General features: G+C 40.2%; 1 pseudogene; it reads right to left on the bottom strand.

Moving 5' to 3' along the window:
* Positions 1–60: 60 nt before the first annotated feature.
* On the bottom strand, positions 61–8,176 carry LOC118563591 (annotated as a pseudogene).
* Positions 8,177–15,863: the final 7,687 nt, after the last annotated feature.

The following is a 15,863-nucleotide window of genomic DNA, read 5'->3' as shown; positions in this document are numbered from 1 at the left end:
CCATACTTGATCCAGACATCAGCTGATGCACTACGGGTTCTTCCTGTACTATGGTGACACTCACCTCCCAGCAAAGCCTGACACATCATCATAGCTGTCGTACACTCCAGGTAATCTGCGAGAATGACGTGTCGTTCTATACATCAAACTCCAGGAAGTGGAGGTGAATCCTCTGACCCAAACGCACTCGAATGTGCCAGTAGCAGATTGCTCATCCTGATATTCCTCTGGGAAACAGGGGGACTGGATGATCTTCTGCTGCTCTGTCTGAATGCCTCCACACTCCTGGCTGTCAGGCACATGAGAAACACGATCAAATCCAGCAAGACATGACAAAAAACTTGTTTCTTTATCAATTACTATCTAAATGAGTTTCAGCATGTTAAACTGTATATACATCTGCTGTCAGACGTCTACAGTACATACACTTAAAGGCATGGGTGTCAAACTACTTTGAGGCGGTTCTTATTTAAGCACAGAATCATCAAACAGAATACAACTCGAAACAATCTCAAGAATTTATTTTCAAGTAATTCACGTCCACACAGGGTCCAAATTATACATCCTAAATATAAATACCATCACAACTAATATTATAAATATCAATCTTTTGATAATTTTTCATGAGATTCTGGCATATAACTGGTAGGTTATTTGACCGCTCTTCTTTTCAGAACTGGTATTTGTTTGTTTCCAGGCACGGACACATTTCACAAACACACATTTTCAAAGCCAATGTGTGTTTGGGATCATTGCGGAAAATTGTCCTGTTGAAACAAAAAACTGTATGTTTTAACAAGACAACTTGCAGCGTTCCAGGTGGTTTGAGGAGTTGAGGAATTTGGGTTCTGTCTTAGGCCTTAAATTTTCAATAGAAGCATTAACGGTGAAGTGGAGCCACAGCATGAAGCTGCCACCACCATGCTGGACAAATTTGAAAGCCTAACTCTTCCAAACATACTTCTTATTGTTGTGGCCATATAGTTTAAGATTTGTCCCATCTGACCATAAATCTTTTCCCCAGAGTTTCCCCCAAAGTTGAAGCAAGCACCTCTCTCCTGATCCCCATCTGCTCAGTCACCTTGATACTTGGTACGTGAGTTGTTCCCGAATACATTTGGTTAATTCAGAATATTGCCAAAATTTGAAATATTCTGTCCAGGGGGGATGCTGAAAAACTAGTCCATGCATTTGTTACTTCAAGGCTGGACTATTGTAATTCTTTACTATCAGGAAGTCCACAAAATGCAGTTCAAAGTCTTCAGCTGATCCAAAATGCTGCAGCAAGAGTTCTGATGAAAATCAACAAGAGGGATCATATTTCTCCAGTTTTAGCTTTCCTTCATTGTCTTCCTGTTAAATCAAGAATATCATTTAAAATTCTTCTTCTCACATATAAAGCCCTTAATAATCAAGCTCCATCATATATCAGAGCTCTGATTACCCCGTATGTTACTAACAGAGCACTTCGCTCTCAGGCTGCAGGTCTGCTGGTGGTTCCTAGAGTCTCTAAAAGTAGAATGGGAGGCAGATCCTTTAGCTATCAGGCTCCTCTCCTGTGGAACCAACTCCCAGTTTTGGTCCGTGAGGCAGACACCCTGTCTACTTTTAAGACTAATCTTAAAACTTTCCTTTTGACAAAGCTTATAGTTAGAGTGGCTTATATTACCCTGAGCTACCTCTATAGTTATGCTGCTATAAGCTTAGGGGAAGACAGATCACCCGCTATTACCATCTAATGTAGAACAGATTACTGGATCAATGTGTGCTTCTGTGCTTTTTTGTCTGTCTTGTTGTGTCTCTTCGATGTCTTCTGTAACCCCCAGTTGGTCGAGGCAGATGACCGTTCATACTGAGCCCGGTTCTGCTGGAGGTTTTTCCTTCCTGTTAATGGGGAGTTTTTCTTTCCACTGTCGCCTCATGCTTGCTCAGTATGAGGGATTGCTGCAAAGCCATGGACAATGCAGACGACTCTCCCTGTGGCTCTACGCTTCTCCAGGAGTGAATTGCTGCTTGTCGGGACTTTGATGCAATCAACTGGGTTCAATTATATAGAAATTTTTGACCAATTCTGTATAATCTGATTGAATTGACTTTGTAAAGTGCATTGAGCTGACATGTTTCATGAATTGGCGCTACATAAAATAAAATTGAATTGAATTGAATTGAATTGAATTGATTGAATTGAATGAATTGAATTGAATTGAATTGAACTGAAACTGAATTGATTGAATTAATTTCTGAAGCTGAGCATCCAGTTCTTTTCTTTTTAATCCTTGAAAATTGATGTTCATACTCATAATTCCAACATTAAAGACTGGTTCAAATCGATCATGAAAATCCTCAGATTATTAGAAATCAGAATCAGCGCTGCAGTAATTCTGCTTTACCACTGGAGAGTTTTTGACTGAGAACAATGAATATGTATCACAGTTACAGAAGAGTTTTCTATTAGTTTGGCAGGCACAAGCCGTTTTATTCAGTTATATATTATTTAGTTACAGAGCCTTGCTGTAGTATTCACTCCCCTTGACATTTCTCATATTTTGTTGCCTTAAAACATGGAATTAAAATGGATTGTTTGAGAGTAAGTAAGAGTAAGAGTTTAAAGAACATACCAAACACTTTTGAACATGTATTATTTTCTTGTTGTGAAGCAAACAACAAATAGGAAAAAATAACAAAATGTCGGCGTTTCCCCAAGGTCTGTACTTTTTAGAACCAATTTAAGCTGCAAGTAGCTTCGTACTTTCCATGAGCTTGCACATCGTACCTATTCCTCAAGGCTAAACTGCTCCAGCTTCCTTATGTTGGATGGTTTTCAAGTGTGAACATTACACAGACTGGACTTTGACTAGGCCATTCCTGCCTATTTAAATATTTCCCCTTAAACAGTTGAGGTGTTGCTTTAGCTGTATGCTTCGGGTCATTTGCCCTGCTGGAAGGTGAACCTCCATCCAGACACATGGTTGCTGCGTGCACATGCACCCATTTTGGACGTTAACATTTGTGTGTCCAGGTCTGCTCATTAGACACCAAAACAGGGCCAAAAGTTTGAAACTAAAAAAAAGTGTAAAAAAAAAATAAATTTTATTTGAAAAATATTTAAAAACATTTTTTTAAATCTTCAGTTTCAAATTTTTTATTTTTTGAACAAACATTATGACCCCAATTTAGCTCCATACCAAGGTCAAGAGGTATGTATCATGACCAAAATAACACGATCTCAAATACAAGCAGGAGAAATTAGCTTCTTCCAGATGGTAGCCAAGCTCAGCCCTTAGAGATAGGGTGAGGAGTCCTGTCATCTGAAAGAGCTTAAAGTAGAGCCGCTGCTTATCGGCATTGAAAAGAGTCAGTTGAAGTGGTTTGGAACCTCTATCAGAAGGCCCACCAGGGCACCTGTCTTTGGAGGTTTTCTGCCACATCCCACCAGGAGGAGACTCCAGGAAAGACCGGGAACTCCATTGGAGGGACTCTATATCCTCTTTTGGCTGGGAACGCATTGGGGGTTCCTTGGGACCTCTTGGCCGGCCGTGACCCTACGTCGGAAAAGTAGAAGACAATGGATGGTTGTCCCCCAGGGACATCTCAGGAGACAATCCATTTTAATCTCACCCGAGTGAGGTAACAAAACCTGAAAAATGAAAGAGGGGTTATACTTTTGTGGGCCACTATGATGTTAACACTGTTGTAGTAGTATTTTTAGGCTTTGCTTCATTGTGTAAGGAGCTCATAGTGTTAAAAGTGTTCATCATGGGCGTGCTCGTGGTGCAGCAGATAGTGCAACCCATATATGGAAGCCTTAGACCTCGACGCAGTCGACCCGGGTTCAAATCCGACCCGCGGTCCTTTGCCACATGTCTCTCCCCCTCTTCCAACCCCCTTCCTGTCAGCCTACTTTCATAAAAAGCGAGCCACTAGAGCTGCAAAAAAAAAGAAAAAAAAGAAAAAGTATTCATCACTCCAGTGTGTGTAAAAGTAAACTTGAATTGGAAATGAAACTTTTACCAGGACAATGATTTTTAACATGTAAGAAAGGAATGCAATCGGATGGGGAGAGGGACCGGGAGTTCTGAAAAGTGTGGTGTGAATTTCTAAGTCAAAGCTCTTAGAAACACTTCACAAGATAGGAAGACCTCAAACATTGTGCGGCTAGTAAAGTGTTGTACCAGACAGAATTGAAAAATCTCATATATGTTTTTGGGAATTTGCTAATAGGGATTGCCAAGTCAGAGAAAGCCAATACAAGCTTCTGAAACCAATGATGGTTTGCTTTACGTTCTCTTTTTGGCTGTGGAAGCTTTTAAAATGATTATGTCTGTCTTCCTGTCAGCACTCGCTCAGCTGCCACTCTGGCATTTTATCCCTTAGCATTTTTCCTACTCTGCTGGTTTATTCTTGGTATGACCACAATAACTCACAGGGTGGGACTGAGATTGTGGTTTTCAGTCAGAGTTCTCTCCTTCACCGACATCAGTTAGCGTCTCCTTATCATCCTTTTACGTCTGGCTAGAGTCTGGAGTGATGACAACTACCCTAAAGAATTCTTTGGTGAGTCAGATCCCTGTTTATGACCTATGAGTCTCTGTTACCGAGACTCTGACTCTTTCACGTAATAAAAGCACTAATAGCACACAAATTAGTGAATACCCTCTCATTCATTTTTAAAGTGGATTTACACTGAAATGTGCTCCATATGGTGATGTCAGAATTAGCTTTTTCTGATTAACAGACTTAATTTTCCTCTTTCCTCAGGCTAAACATTTTACAGCCTGCATAAGTCCACAGCATGTATCCCTTCCTGAAACATTTGACCAATGAACAATTAGGACAAATTTGTGTTTTAGTTTATTAGGAGGAGCTTGTAAAGACTAACAACTTTTTATTTCTTCTGCGTACCACAAAACACAAACTAGCTGTAGACCTTGATAAAATCAACAAGTTACCATTAGGGAGTAGGAACTATATTTTATTAATTTATGAGCACCTTAGTACAAGTACAGCACATCCTTATGATTCCATCCATATCCTAATCTTCTATCTCTGCAGTAATTTTCAAAACTATTGTCAAATAGTCAAACTACGCAGTCATTATTAAAGTAAAAGCTTTCACTCACAGGTTGGGTTGTAGCAGTAAGCATCCCATTTCTCACTTTTGTTCAGCCTGTATCCATAGTCTATGATGCCAACTTTCCCAAAGCCACAGTTAGCACCAGCTTTGACGATGGGATAGCCAACACGTCCTCTGTCAAACCAACCAGCAGCACAAACATGGAAACCTGCAAATGAGAAGAAAGATGATAGCTTGAACACCACAGTTGATACGCTCTGTGCTGAGAGTTCAGAGCTTCCTTTCAGAACCTTCTGCAACAGTCTGTCTTGATAAATGGACCATTCAAGTTTTTTGGAGAGCTTTAAAAATTTATTTATATTTATTTAAAATTTTATTTCTTTGTGGAGACTCCTGGGGCTTGGAACACTTTCACCAAGCAGTTATAAAAGTGACCTCCTGCACCCTTTTCTGTGGGAAAGCTAAACTGCAGCCAACACTCTAAAAACTCTTGGGTGAAAACATGCCAAGTACTGTTTTTTGCTAACCCAGCTCTGGTTCAAATGTGGACCATCTAGCCCAAAAGGAAAGTCAGAATACTCAGAAAACCCCCCACATATGCATGAGGAGAGCATGTAAGCACCACACAGCAAGGCCCCAGCCAGGAATAGGGCCCAACACCATCTTGCTCTGAGGCAACAGTGCTGCATCTCAATTAGATGTTTTTTCTTCAGTATTTTCCATTTCTTTAACGCATGGTGAATAAATAACACTATATTAATATCACAATATTACAGATCTGGCTCTTGCTTTGGTCGTGCGGGAAGATGTGCAGCATTGCTTTTATACACTTATGACACTGTCAATTTTCTTACCATTCAAGCCAGGTTGCCCCGCATTGCAACATTGAGATGACAGGTATACCTCACACATGCACCATTGCTGTAAATGCTACATAAGAGCTACTCCACAATTACATCAATGACCCAATAAAACCAACGAATATCATGATACGCCAAGCAGACATTTTATCTGCACTGATGAAAGTTCACATCACCTCGATTTGCATACTGCTTAGAGCGACTCCATCTGAAATACTCTGACTAACTGCCAGCCAGTGATTATTTGACAACATGGGGGCAATCATACGCTGTAGAGGTCACCACACTTTCATCTCTAGATCTTGAAATAGGAGAAAAAATAAAACAAAAAGGTTATTACAATGCAAAAGTAAATCCTATGGATCTTATGCGATGACGCGACAGTCGTTTGCCCCCCTCCAGCTAAGCTACCGGCAAAATTCATGCGTGTGAAATTTCAAGCTGATATACATGAACATGCACACGGGGGCTTCGATGCAACATAAGAAAGTTGAACAATGTTCAAGTTTTGTCGCTATCGCTTGGCACTCATGTGGTTGAACGCTGTTGCTGAGGGAAGAAGACTCAAAGCAGTTTTTATTATCAAGGAGTTTAAAATTTGGAGGAAGCACAAAGGGGCAGTTCATTCAACCTGCAAGAAAGAGTAGGAAGGCTGACCAGAGTTCAGCCAAGTTGCACTGCTTCATCATTTTAAGCTTTCCAACTCTGTTCTCCGTGGAACACTCTGGACTTGGAAATACTGGCAGCCTTGATGAAATCTCAGAGTTAAGGTAAATATATAGATTCCCTACTCTTTACACACGGAGACGGCTGTTAGTCATTAAGTCGCTAATTGTTTTTTGTCATTATTTTTAAATAGTAAACCTTGTTTTATGTCAACTTCACGTTCAAACAAATTGCTTCTGCCTCTCTTGTTGAGGTACTCTACCTCCAACCCACCGCCATAAACCCAGCATAATGATTAAAGGAATATTCCGGCTGTTTCTAGAGAGAAACCAAGACACTGTTAACAGGCCTTTACAGTTCATGTGGATCCTTGTAATAGCCTGAGCCCTGCAACAGCCTAGCACTCTTGGAAAGACACTGCTTCCCATTAACCTTTAACCCCTCCATACATGCTAAAAGCATTCCAGCAGTTAAGACACTCATTGCATAATTACTGTTCCTCCATCTGACATATAGAACAAAGACGGAACACATACCATACAGAAAAATCAAGGGTAGAGGGAATTTGTGTTGTCATTACAGAGGAGTCTGGTTTGCCTTAAAGGACATGAAAATGTAGGTGCTGATTTGTGAATTTGCATTATGTTTGCGAGTGTATGGCTGCAGACCTATTTGACGTGCTGCCTCCAGTTGTTCATAAGTGGCCAAGTTCCCTCCCTCGTATTTGCAGACAGCCTTGGCCTCCTTATACGTCAGCTGATACTTCCCTTTGCGTGACTCCCGATGGTAAACCCCAGCTGCTTGTTCTGTCAAAGAGAAAAAATGGCTTCTCTCAGGGCATTTAATTTAATTACATAAAGAAACCACTGATGAATCTGATCCATACCAAATTAGGAACTAAAGTAGAATGAAACACACAGACATGCTCATTTACAAAGACATAGAGTGAGAGTTAGAGGTGTATTTGCAGGAAACTCAGCAGCATGTTTAACAAAACGTTGATTGATGCAGTCCCTACACGCTAGAAGAAGATTCTTTGCTCAGGTTTTAGAGAGTCCTGAGGTGAAGTCATTTCCACTTGTTTACAGGCCCCGTGCAGCACAGCCAGGTCATAAACAGACAGGACTTCGGCATGCGCCATTAACTCTTTAAATACTCACAATCAGCCTTTAAATAAGAATGCCTTTAGCTGCGTTTGCAAAAGCAGAACATTTCCAAGAAAAAGATCAGAATAACTACGGAAGTTTACTGGAATAATATATTTGTTGAGATTTATTATGGGTGATTGTATTTTAACTAAATTCTCTATTTCGTCACAGAAAAAAAAAAGAAAGTAGCATGATTTCAAAGATATGCTATGTAACAGAAGTATAATGTTATTTAAGAAGAGGACTAATATTTACCCAGCCATATTGAGTTATGAAATATTCCATTTTTGAAGCCCCACGCCTGTGCTTCTTTCAGCAGTAAGACAAGAGTCAAGAGTAGAGCCAAGACGTGCATCCTGTAGCTGACGGTATACAGCTGCTCTGTGCAGATGTTTTCAGCTGTTCTGTCCTCTGCTGCTCTGCAGCCGCTGCGTTTTATACACAGACTCCTGCCTCCCAGGGGAGGTGGCAAACATCCAGCACAGTGGAATAATTAAAGCCAGCGATGGTCCTTCTCCTGACTACTTTGTTTGGCTGTTAACTTTTTTTTTTTTTTTTTACCATTATAAAGCCTTTAATGGCTTTTTAAATTTTGTTTGAGAAAAAGAAAATACTGAAAACATGGAGCAGTTGTCTCCAAACCCCTGTAAAAGAAGACACATTACAGTTAACTACTACTGTTACAAATTAAACCAGAACATTCTGTTCATAGTATTTATAAACATTGGAAAAAGTTAAAGGTAGTATTCCACAAAGCATTCCCCCAAAGATCTCTTTTTACAATAAGTAATTTCACATAGTTATTGAGATATACGAGAGTAAGCGTTGTTAAGATAATGTGGACTTATTAAGTAAGCACTTTGAATTGTCTTGTCACAACTTGCCTTGCCTTAAAAAAACTTCTTAGTGCTCCCCTATTCATGTTTTTCAAAAGTCAGCAGTATTATATCGCAAAATAAGACAACACTAAGTACGACTCAGCTTTTCTACATAGAGATTAATGTGCTGTCCATTATCACTCAGCACATTAAAAAGTCACATTCATATTTTCTAGTAGAAAGAACCAAAATCCACACCATAAGAGACATGAGATAAGATGGACAGTTAGAGATTTAGCCAGCCACAGCAGAAAACTGTGACAGCTCGTCATGAATGAGATGTTACGTCTCTGTTAATGTATGGCTTTGATTGTAATACAGCTGGAGAATGGAGCTCAGTCCTTGCTGTCAGTGGTTCCTTTGACCTGTAATATTCTATCCAGCTGGATCCTCAGTCCTTCACTAGTCTCTCCATTCTAGGGTGGAACAACCAAGAATGAGCATTTCTAATGAAGAGAATTAGGTATATCCCACAATAAAATTTACAAAATAAATACCCCCCCCAAAAAAAAAAAAAACTACAACATTACAGCAGTAAACACTCCCTACTAAAACTACTTGAAATGCATCTATATGACTGGATTGATGTTACATGTATACGAACCTGTTTACGTAGTTTGTCTTGTAAAGTGCTTTGAGAATACATTTATTGTCAGACCAAGTTATGTAAATATCATGGGAAATTCCGTTATTGTCCTACAATGGGGAAATTAATAAACTAAATTAAATAAAGTTTTTAAATAAACTGAATAAAGTTGAATTATATGTAGTTTTTCAAAAAGAAAATATTCTTTTGGTAAATATGTTGTTGTTTTGTTGGTCATTTGAGGTATATCACTGAATCCTGTCTGTATCATAACATGATGTAATTATGCATGGACAGAATGATGAAGGACCAAAGATGGAACCAGGTGGAACACCACAGTTCAAAGGAACGATAAAATGGAAGGCATAGAACCGTGTTTGCCAGGATGGTCAGTAAAAATAAGTACAGCATTTGTCGGTATGCCCTGTACCATCCTTTTGAGGGAAAAAACAGCCAGTTCTATTGTGTATCTGATCCATGGAATCACAGTGTTAACCTTCTGATTGTCTTTTTAACCTTTCACCACATGTATATCTATTCTTTCATTGTTTTCCGCTTATTAACAGGGCCAGTAGGGAATCCTTGTCCTGCTATTCATTCATCCCTCTTCTGAGCAACACTCTCCAGCTCATTCTAGGGAATCAAGGCATTCCCAGGTCAAACGTACAGGATATGCAGTCTCTCAAGAGAGTTATGGGTCTTCCTGTGGTCTTTTCCGAGTGGGACATACGGGAAAACTCATAAACCATCTTGATCAGATGCCCACAATCCATCTATCAATACCCCCCCCCCTCTTCATCCTAACATCAAAACACTTACATTCTTTAATTCCTCCACTCCATTCAAAGCGCTAAACAAGTATAGCTGACTGTCAAATAAAGTAAATGTGTGCACTCCAAATAGTCAACTAATAAGACAAAATAAATAGATAAATAAATAAAGGTTTTCATAGTAAATGCAAATTTTAAATGTCCAGTCATTTTTAACAATGTCTGGACTCATTTTAAGACTGAAAAATAAACAGTGAAAAAACATAAGCATCAACATTCATCCACTTGTCTGATGTGTAGTGGCAGAGACAACTGTTACAGGTTCCTAGTCAAAAAACTATCCTGCCCACACCTATGCTTTGAGATCCTGTCATTAAACACCACAAACAGGAAAGGTGAAAAGGAGCAGCCCCGTGGAGCCCAACGCTCTCTGAGAACAAGCTCAACTTTAGGGTGTGAATCCAGACACAGCCACCCTGATAACCCATGCTCCTCCAGCACTCCCAACAACATACCTATGGTCGTCAATCGCCTTCTTTATCCACAAAACACACACAGACCAGAGAAGCAAAGCCCCACAACACCCTCGGCAATTCCCCAAGGGAAAAGATCTGGTCCGGTGTTTTATGGCATGGCCAAAAGCCACATTGCTACTCTTGAAAGTGAGGTTTAACAATCAGTTGCCCCCTCTATAAAGGGGAATGAGGGCATAACTGTTGGAGTAGTATACTCGGGTGGTGGGCCCGTAAAAAAAAAGAGGACCAAACAGTCAGGGAATGCCATTTTTCACCCTACCCGAGAAGACTCTAGGACACAGGTGTCATTCAGTCTTTAAGGACCAGTGTATTGTGACTCACAGATATGTCTCTGCTTCAACACATCTGATTCAAATAATTATTTAGCAGGACTCTAGAACACTGACTGCATACTGAGGACTGGGGACAGGTGTGTTGGACCAGGACACATATAAAAGTTGCAGGACACTGGCCCTGGTGGACTAGAGTTTGACTCCTTGACTCTTGGGTGTTAGAGTCATCCAGTAATTTAGAGAGAACCTCCAGTTCAAAGAGACTAGATATATTTTCTAGAAGTTTTGGTCTAATAATCATGTCTCTAACATTAGCACTTAGCCATTTCATCTTTGGTGAGTGCAAACATAGCCAACAGGTCAGAGCTCAAAAGTCTTATTGTTGTTTGCAGGAATTGGAAATGATAATAATACTCAATCACTTCACTCAATCACTTCGGTGAAACACCGATTTTTCCGCAGCGTAAAAAGTGAGAGGACGCTCCAAGAATGCTCAATGTGTTTTGTGAAAGCTGAACTCAGGTCTGGACTTTAATCAGAACAATACATCACATGAATGTGTTTTGATCTCAATCATTCCTTTGCAGCTCTGACCGCAGGTTTTCTTCCAGGACTGCCCTGTGTTTAACTCCCTCAATCTTCCCATGAACTCTGAACATCTTCCTTATTCCTACTGAAGAAAAACAAAAATCATCCCCACAGCATAATGCTGCCACAACCATGTTTCCTCATCTGGATGCTGTAGAATGTGATGCTGTTGGTGTGCAGAGCGTCACGTTTGGTTGCTGACACACATTGCATTCTGCAGAGGCCAAAATGCATAAAGGACCAGAAGATGATTGAGTTTTCTAAGCTCTATGAATGCTACAATTTTTGTGCAGGTGAACGAAGTTTGTTGAGCTGCCTACTTCTGTTGAAAATAAAGTAAAATGTGATCTGAACAACAAAGTATATATAACAAATATAGGTATGAAGTTAGTTGGGGGGGGCACATGTTTTCTGTTCTGTCTTAACAAAGAACAATGGCAGTACGGGCTCAACTCTGCTGCACAGTTATACAATTAAACAGACCGTCGTGGAAAGCAGTATGCAACGCTAGAAGTGATATTCTCCAGATGTTTAATGTCTCCCACGTCCCCAGTTCTGAGGTAAATATACTGAGGGGAAACAGACACCGAGCTTTCGGGTGGTTGGAAATATAAATGTCTGGAGTCCTAATTTGTAATGTTATTGCAACATTATGACATTTTATGAGCCCAAACTAGAATTTGTTTAGTATTGAGCAATATTTAAAAAGCATCAAACAACTGAGCAAAAGTTAAGCTCTGCTAAAAACATCCCTTTAAATCATTATTATCCTCCTATTGTGATCATTTATGTTTTTGTTTGCTGCCGCAGCAGCTCCAAAGGAAAAAAAGGAAAAATGAACAAAAGTGTTTTCAGGTTTAAAGCAAGTTGGGCTTATACTAAAAAGCTACATGGCGGCTGAGCATCTGTGTTCATGTAAAATTCATATAATATCTCGCTTTCACACGTACAACGGAGAGCAGACACATGAGCAGACGGTTGGGTGGTAAATTGTTCTGAATTGGTTCCAGATCTGAGGGGGAATGATCTGTACTTTCTTAACTCTCCGAGAACCTCACCCAGTCAAACCTACGCATGGAAAGTCCGTCTCAGACCATGTCATTGTGACACACTGGATATTAAAGGTCTGTTTTACTGGAGTCATCATTTTTTCCATGTGTCCACTAACTACAGGAGGGCTAACAGCTCAGGGTGGTTAGAGTGAGCACTCTGTTTTAAGATTGCACAAAAATAAAAGTTCAGTAAACCAATCACATGTTGACATCATGTCTGCCCTGAGGGTAATAAATGTTGGGGTTTTTTTTTGTTTGTTTTTTAAATGCAAATTGATGGTAGAACCTATATCATTGCTGTAATCAAAGAGGAAACATGTTAAATTGTTTACATCGACCTGCAAAAAACCTTAGCCAGTAAAAATCAAACAGATTTTTTTAGTTTATTAAGGTAAACATTTATTTCTATTATTTTTCAGGCTTTATTTTTATAGGCTTATAGCTAAAGAAATACAAAAAAGTGTGTGCATGTACTGAACAGTAAATGAACTCTAATCTGAGCTGGACTCCTTTTGCCTGACTTACTGCATCACTGGCGAGCCTGTACTTCTGCGGAGGTGTTATGGAAGCTCCGGTTGCTTTGACTAGTGGTGTTTAGATCCTGTGTTTTTGGCTCTGCTGTCTCATCTTCCTCTGGACAACAGCCCATGGATTCTTTGTGGGGTTTGGGTCAGGTACTCTTTTCTAGATCACTGCAGCCGTCATATGATGGCATTAGGGTCTTCTCTAATGAGTTAAAGACACCTCTTTATTTCACTGCTTCTGAAGTACTCTCTGGGTTCTCTCCTGTTACCATCAACCCATTCCTCTCTAGTGGGACATCTACTTTCTTTAGGCATCCCCCTCCAACTTGCCTACACCCCACCAAACCTACCTATGGATCCCCAGGACTACTCAGTCAGTCACTTCTCTTTCTAAGACTTGAGCTAGATTTATGTTTTTAGCTTGTACAATTAAGGAAGTTGCCTTTCTATTGTCAAGATTACTTTTAAAACAGTCCTAAGTTCTGTTTCATATCTTGCTGGATCATTGACATGTAGTCATGGTTCTCATACTTATATAAACCATTTTCCTTATAGTCAGCTCCTTGGGAACAGGACAAAACATATACACAGATGATTGGACAGAGATGAAATTGGACCTGAGCTGGTCCTCACTGAGAGGCCCAATTAGAAAAAAGACGCAGCAGAAACTGTGCTTCCTGAGGCAATTCAAGAAGTACAACTTTCCACAGGAGCTGCTGGTCATCCTCTACACTGCAATTATTCAGTCTGTGTTGTGCTCATCCCTTGTGTGGATCCACTCATCCACAAAAGTGGAGGGGTCCAACCTGCAATGAACAATTAGGTCAGCAGAGAGAATTAACATGTCATGTAGATTTACCTTAGTGTTGCAAAACATCACCATGCCGGAGATTCTCATTTACTGGTAGACAGTCAGGTGTGGTGTCTGACTGCGAAAGCGGCAGAGAGGGCTGGGATAATTAAACCTTTAGTGGAACTCACCACAAAATGTACTTTTCTTTACAGATTAACTATGTAAAGTGTGCCTAAAGGTGATACTTTAAAGGAGCATATAGTGCTAGTTCCAGGATTTTTGCAAACGTCTGGCCCCTCTCTCAGAGGCCCCTCTCTCTCTTAGAGATGTCTTCTAAGGTAAGAAAGCTAACGGTATTGAACTTATTAATACCCAAAAAGTATTGAACACCCAGAGGATTCTACGAGGGGCCATAAGGGATGTTATTCTGAAGCTGCTCTTACACACACTACTGAAACTCTGAAAGCTCTTACACACACTACTGAAATGCTCTCACATGCGCTACTGAAACACTCTTACACACTACTCTTATTTAGTAGTGGCTTCCATTGGCTCTGAGAGACAACGGAAACTGACATGGACTATTTTTTACTACAGGGACCAGCTACTAACCCTGGTTAACAATCCATCCTTTGTAGCTGCAGCTCGGCCAGAAATTCCCGGAGAGATCAGAAGGAAAAGCCGGGGCAGACGGGTGGGGAGGAGTCGACATACCTGGAGAAGAAGAATTAGACCTGCGTTTTTATCTATCACCATTGGAAATGTTCGATCCCTAACAAACAAAGTGGAGGAATTGGATGCCCTAATGAAACACCAGAAACTGTTTAGAGTGGCTAATCTGTATACAACCGAGACTTGGCTAATGGAGCAAATCCCGGAATCCAATGTAAACATTTATGTGTTCCATCTGATCTGAGATGGAGAGAGGAGGGGTGTGGCCGTGTTTATTAATAACCGATGGTGTAGCTCAGAAAACGTTACGGTTAAAGAGAGACTTTGCACAAAGCACATTGTGCTGCTAGCTGTTGGACTGAGGCCATCCACGCTGCCCAGAGAGTTTTCACACATCATCATGATAACAACGTACATCCCCCTCCCTCCACAAACAGTGACATCAGTCTGTGATGTCATCAACACTGCCGTGAGCCGTATGCAGACAAAAGACCCCTAGGCTCGTCTTCTCATCTCAGGGAACTTCAATCCTTACCTTCCACACAAAAGTAGAGACAATAAAATTCTGGACTCACTGTATGATGGTTGAAAGAGGCATACAGTTCATCACCCATCACATCAGTGAAGTCTGGAAAAACCTAAAAACCATCTCAGGTCACAAACAGCCCACCCACGCTGTAGGTGACTTGAGATGGGTGAATAAGCTGAACAAGCACTTCCTGAGGTTTGACCCCACTGTGGGACAATAAAGGAATTCCTAATCTTATCTTATAACAACAGTTCCAACAGGGAATCCCTTTTTTGAAGCTTTAGACCACACACAACACTGTTTAGCCTTTGTAACCAGCCTCTCTCCTAGACTGTTGACAACATGCATATCTTATGTTAAAATTCTTTCACTTTTTGACAGTCTGAACTTGTGCGGATAAGCTTGACAATTAAATCTAAAGCATAACTTTGTGTGTAAAAGCTCATGGCATCTCATTTAACTTCGTATAGCCAAATTTCTCCGATTTTGGGTTGCTCTTATTTATTTGGTATCTGGATTGAGGAGTATTTTTATGTAGATAATGCTGTGATGTGCTCTCTTGCACAGATCCAAGAGTTTCACCACTTTCTGAGGTGCATGGAGAGGGACAAAGCTTGTGGGGAAAAAAGCCCCCCCCCCCAAAAAAAACAAAATAGTCCGTAGTCAGAAAAACAAGAAGCCCATAGTAAAATAACTTCAAAATAAATGCCACTGATCAACATTATTTAGATTACAATTTCATTCCGATTAAAATTTTCCAATAAAAAAAGATTTAAATGTAAAACAATTTGAGTTAATATAAAAACTTGATTAAACCAATTACAGAAACTCAGTGATTGGTTAATGGGTTTCAAACAAAGTCTGTAATGTAAAAATGTGTGGAAAAAGTGAAGGAGTGACAGGACTTTCTGCCAC

The sequence above is a fragment of the Fundulus heteroclitus genome, chromosome 7, assembly GCF_011125445.2.
Source record: "Fundulus heteroclitus isolate FHET01 chromosome 7, MU-UCD_Fhet_4.1, whole genome shotgun sequence".
In the NCBI taxonomy this organism is placed as follows: Eukaryota; Metazoa; Chordata; class Actinopteri; order Cyprinodontiformes; family Fundulidae; genus Fundulus; species Fundulus heteroclitus.
This window is presented reverse-complemented; position numbering and strand designations above follow the sequence as displayed.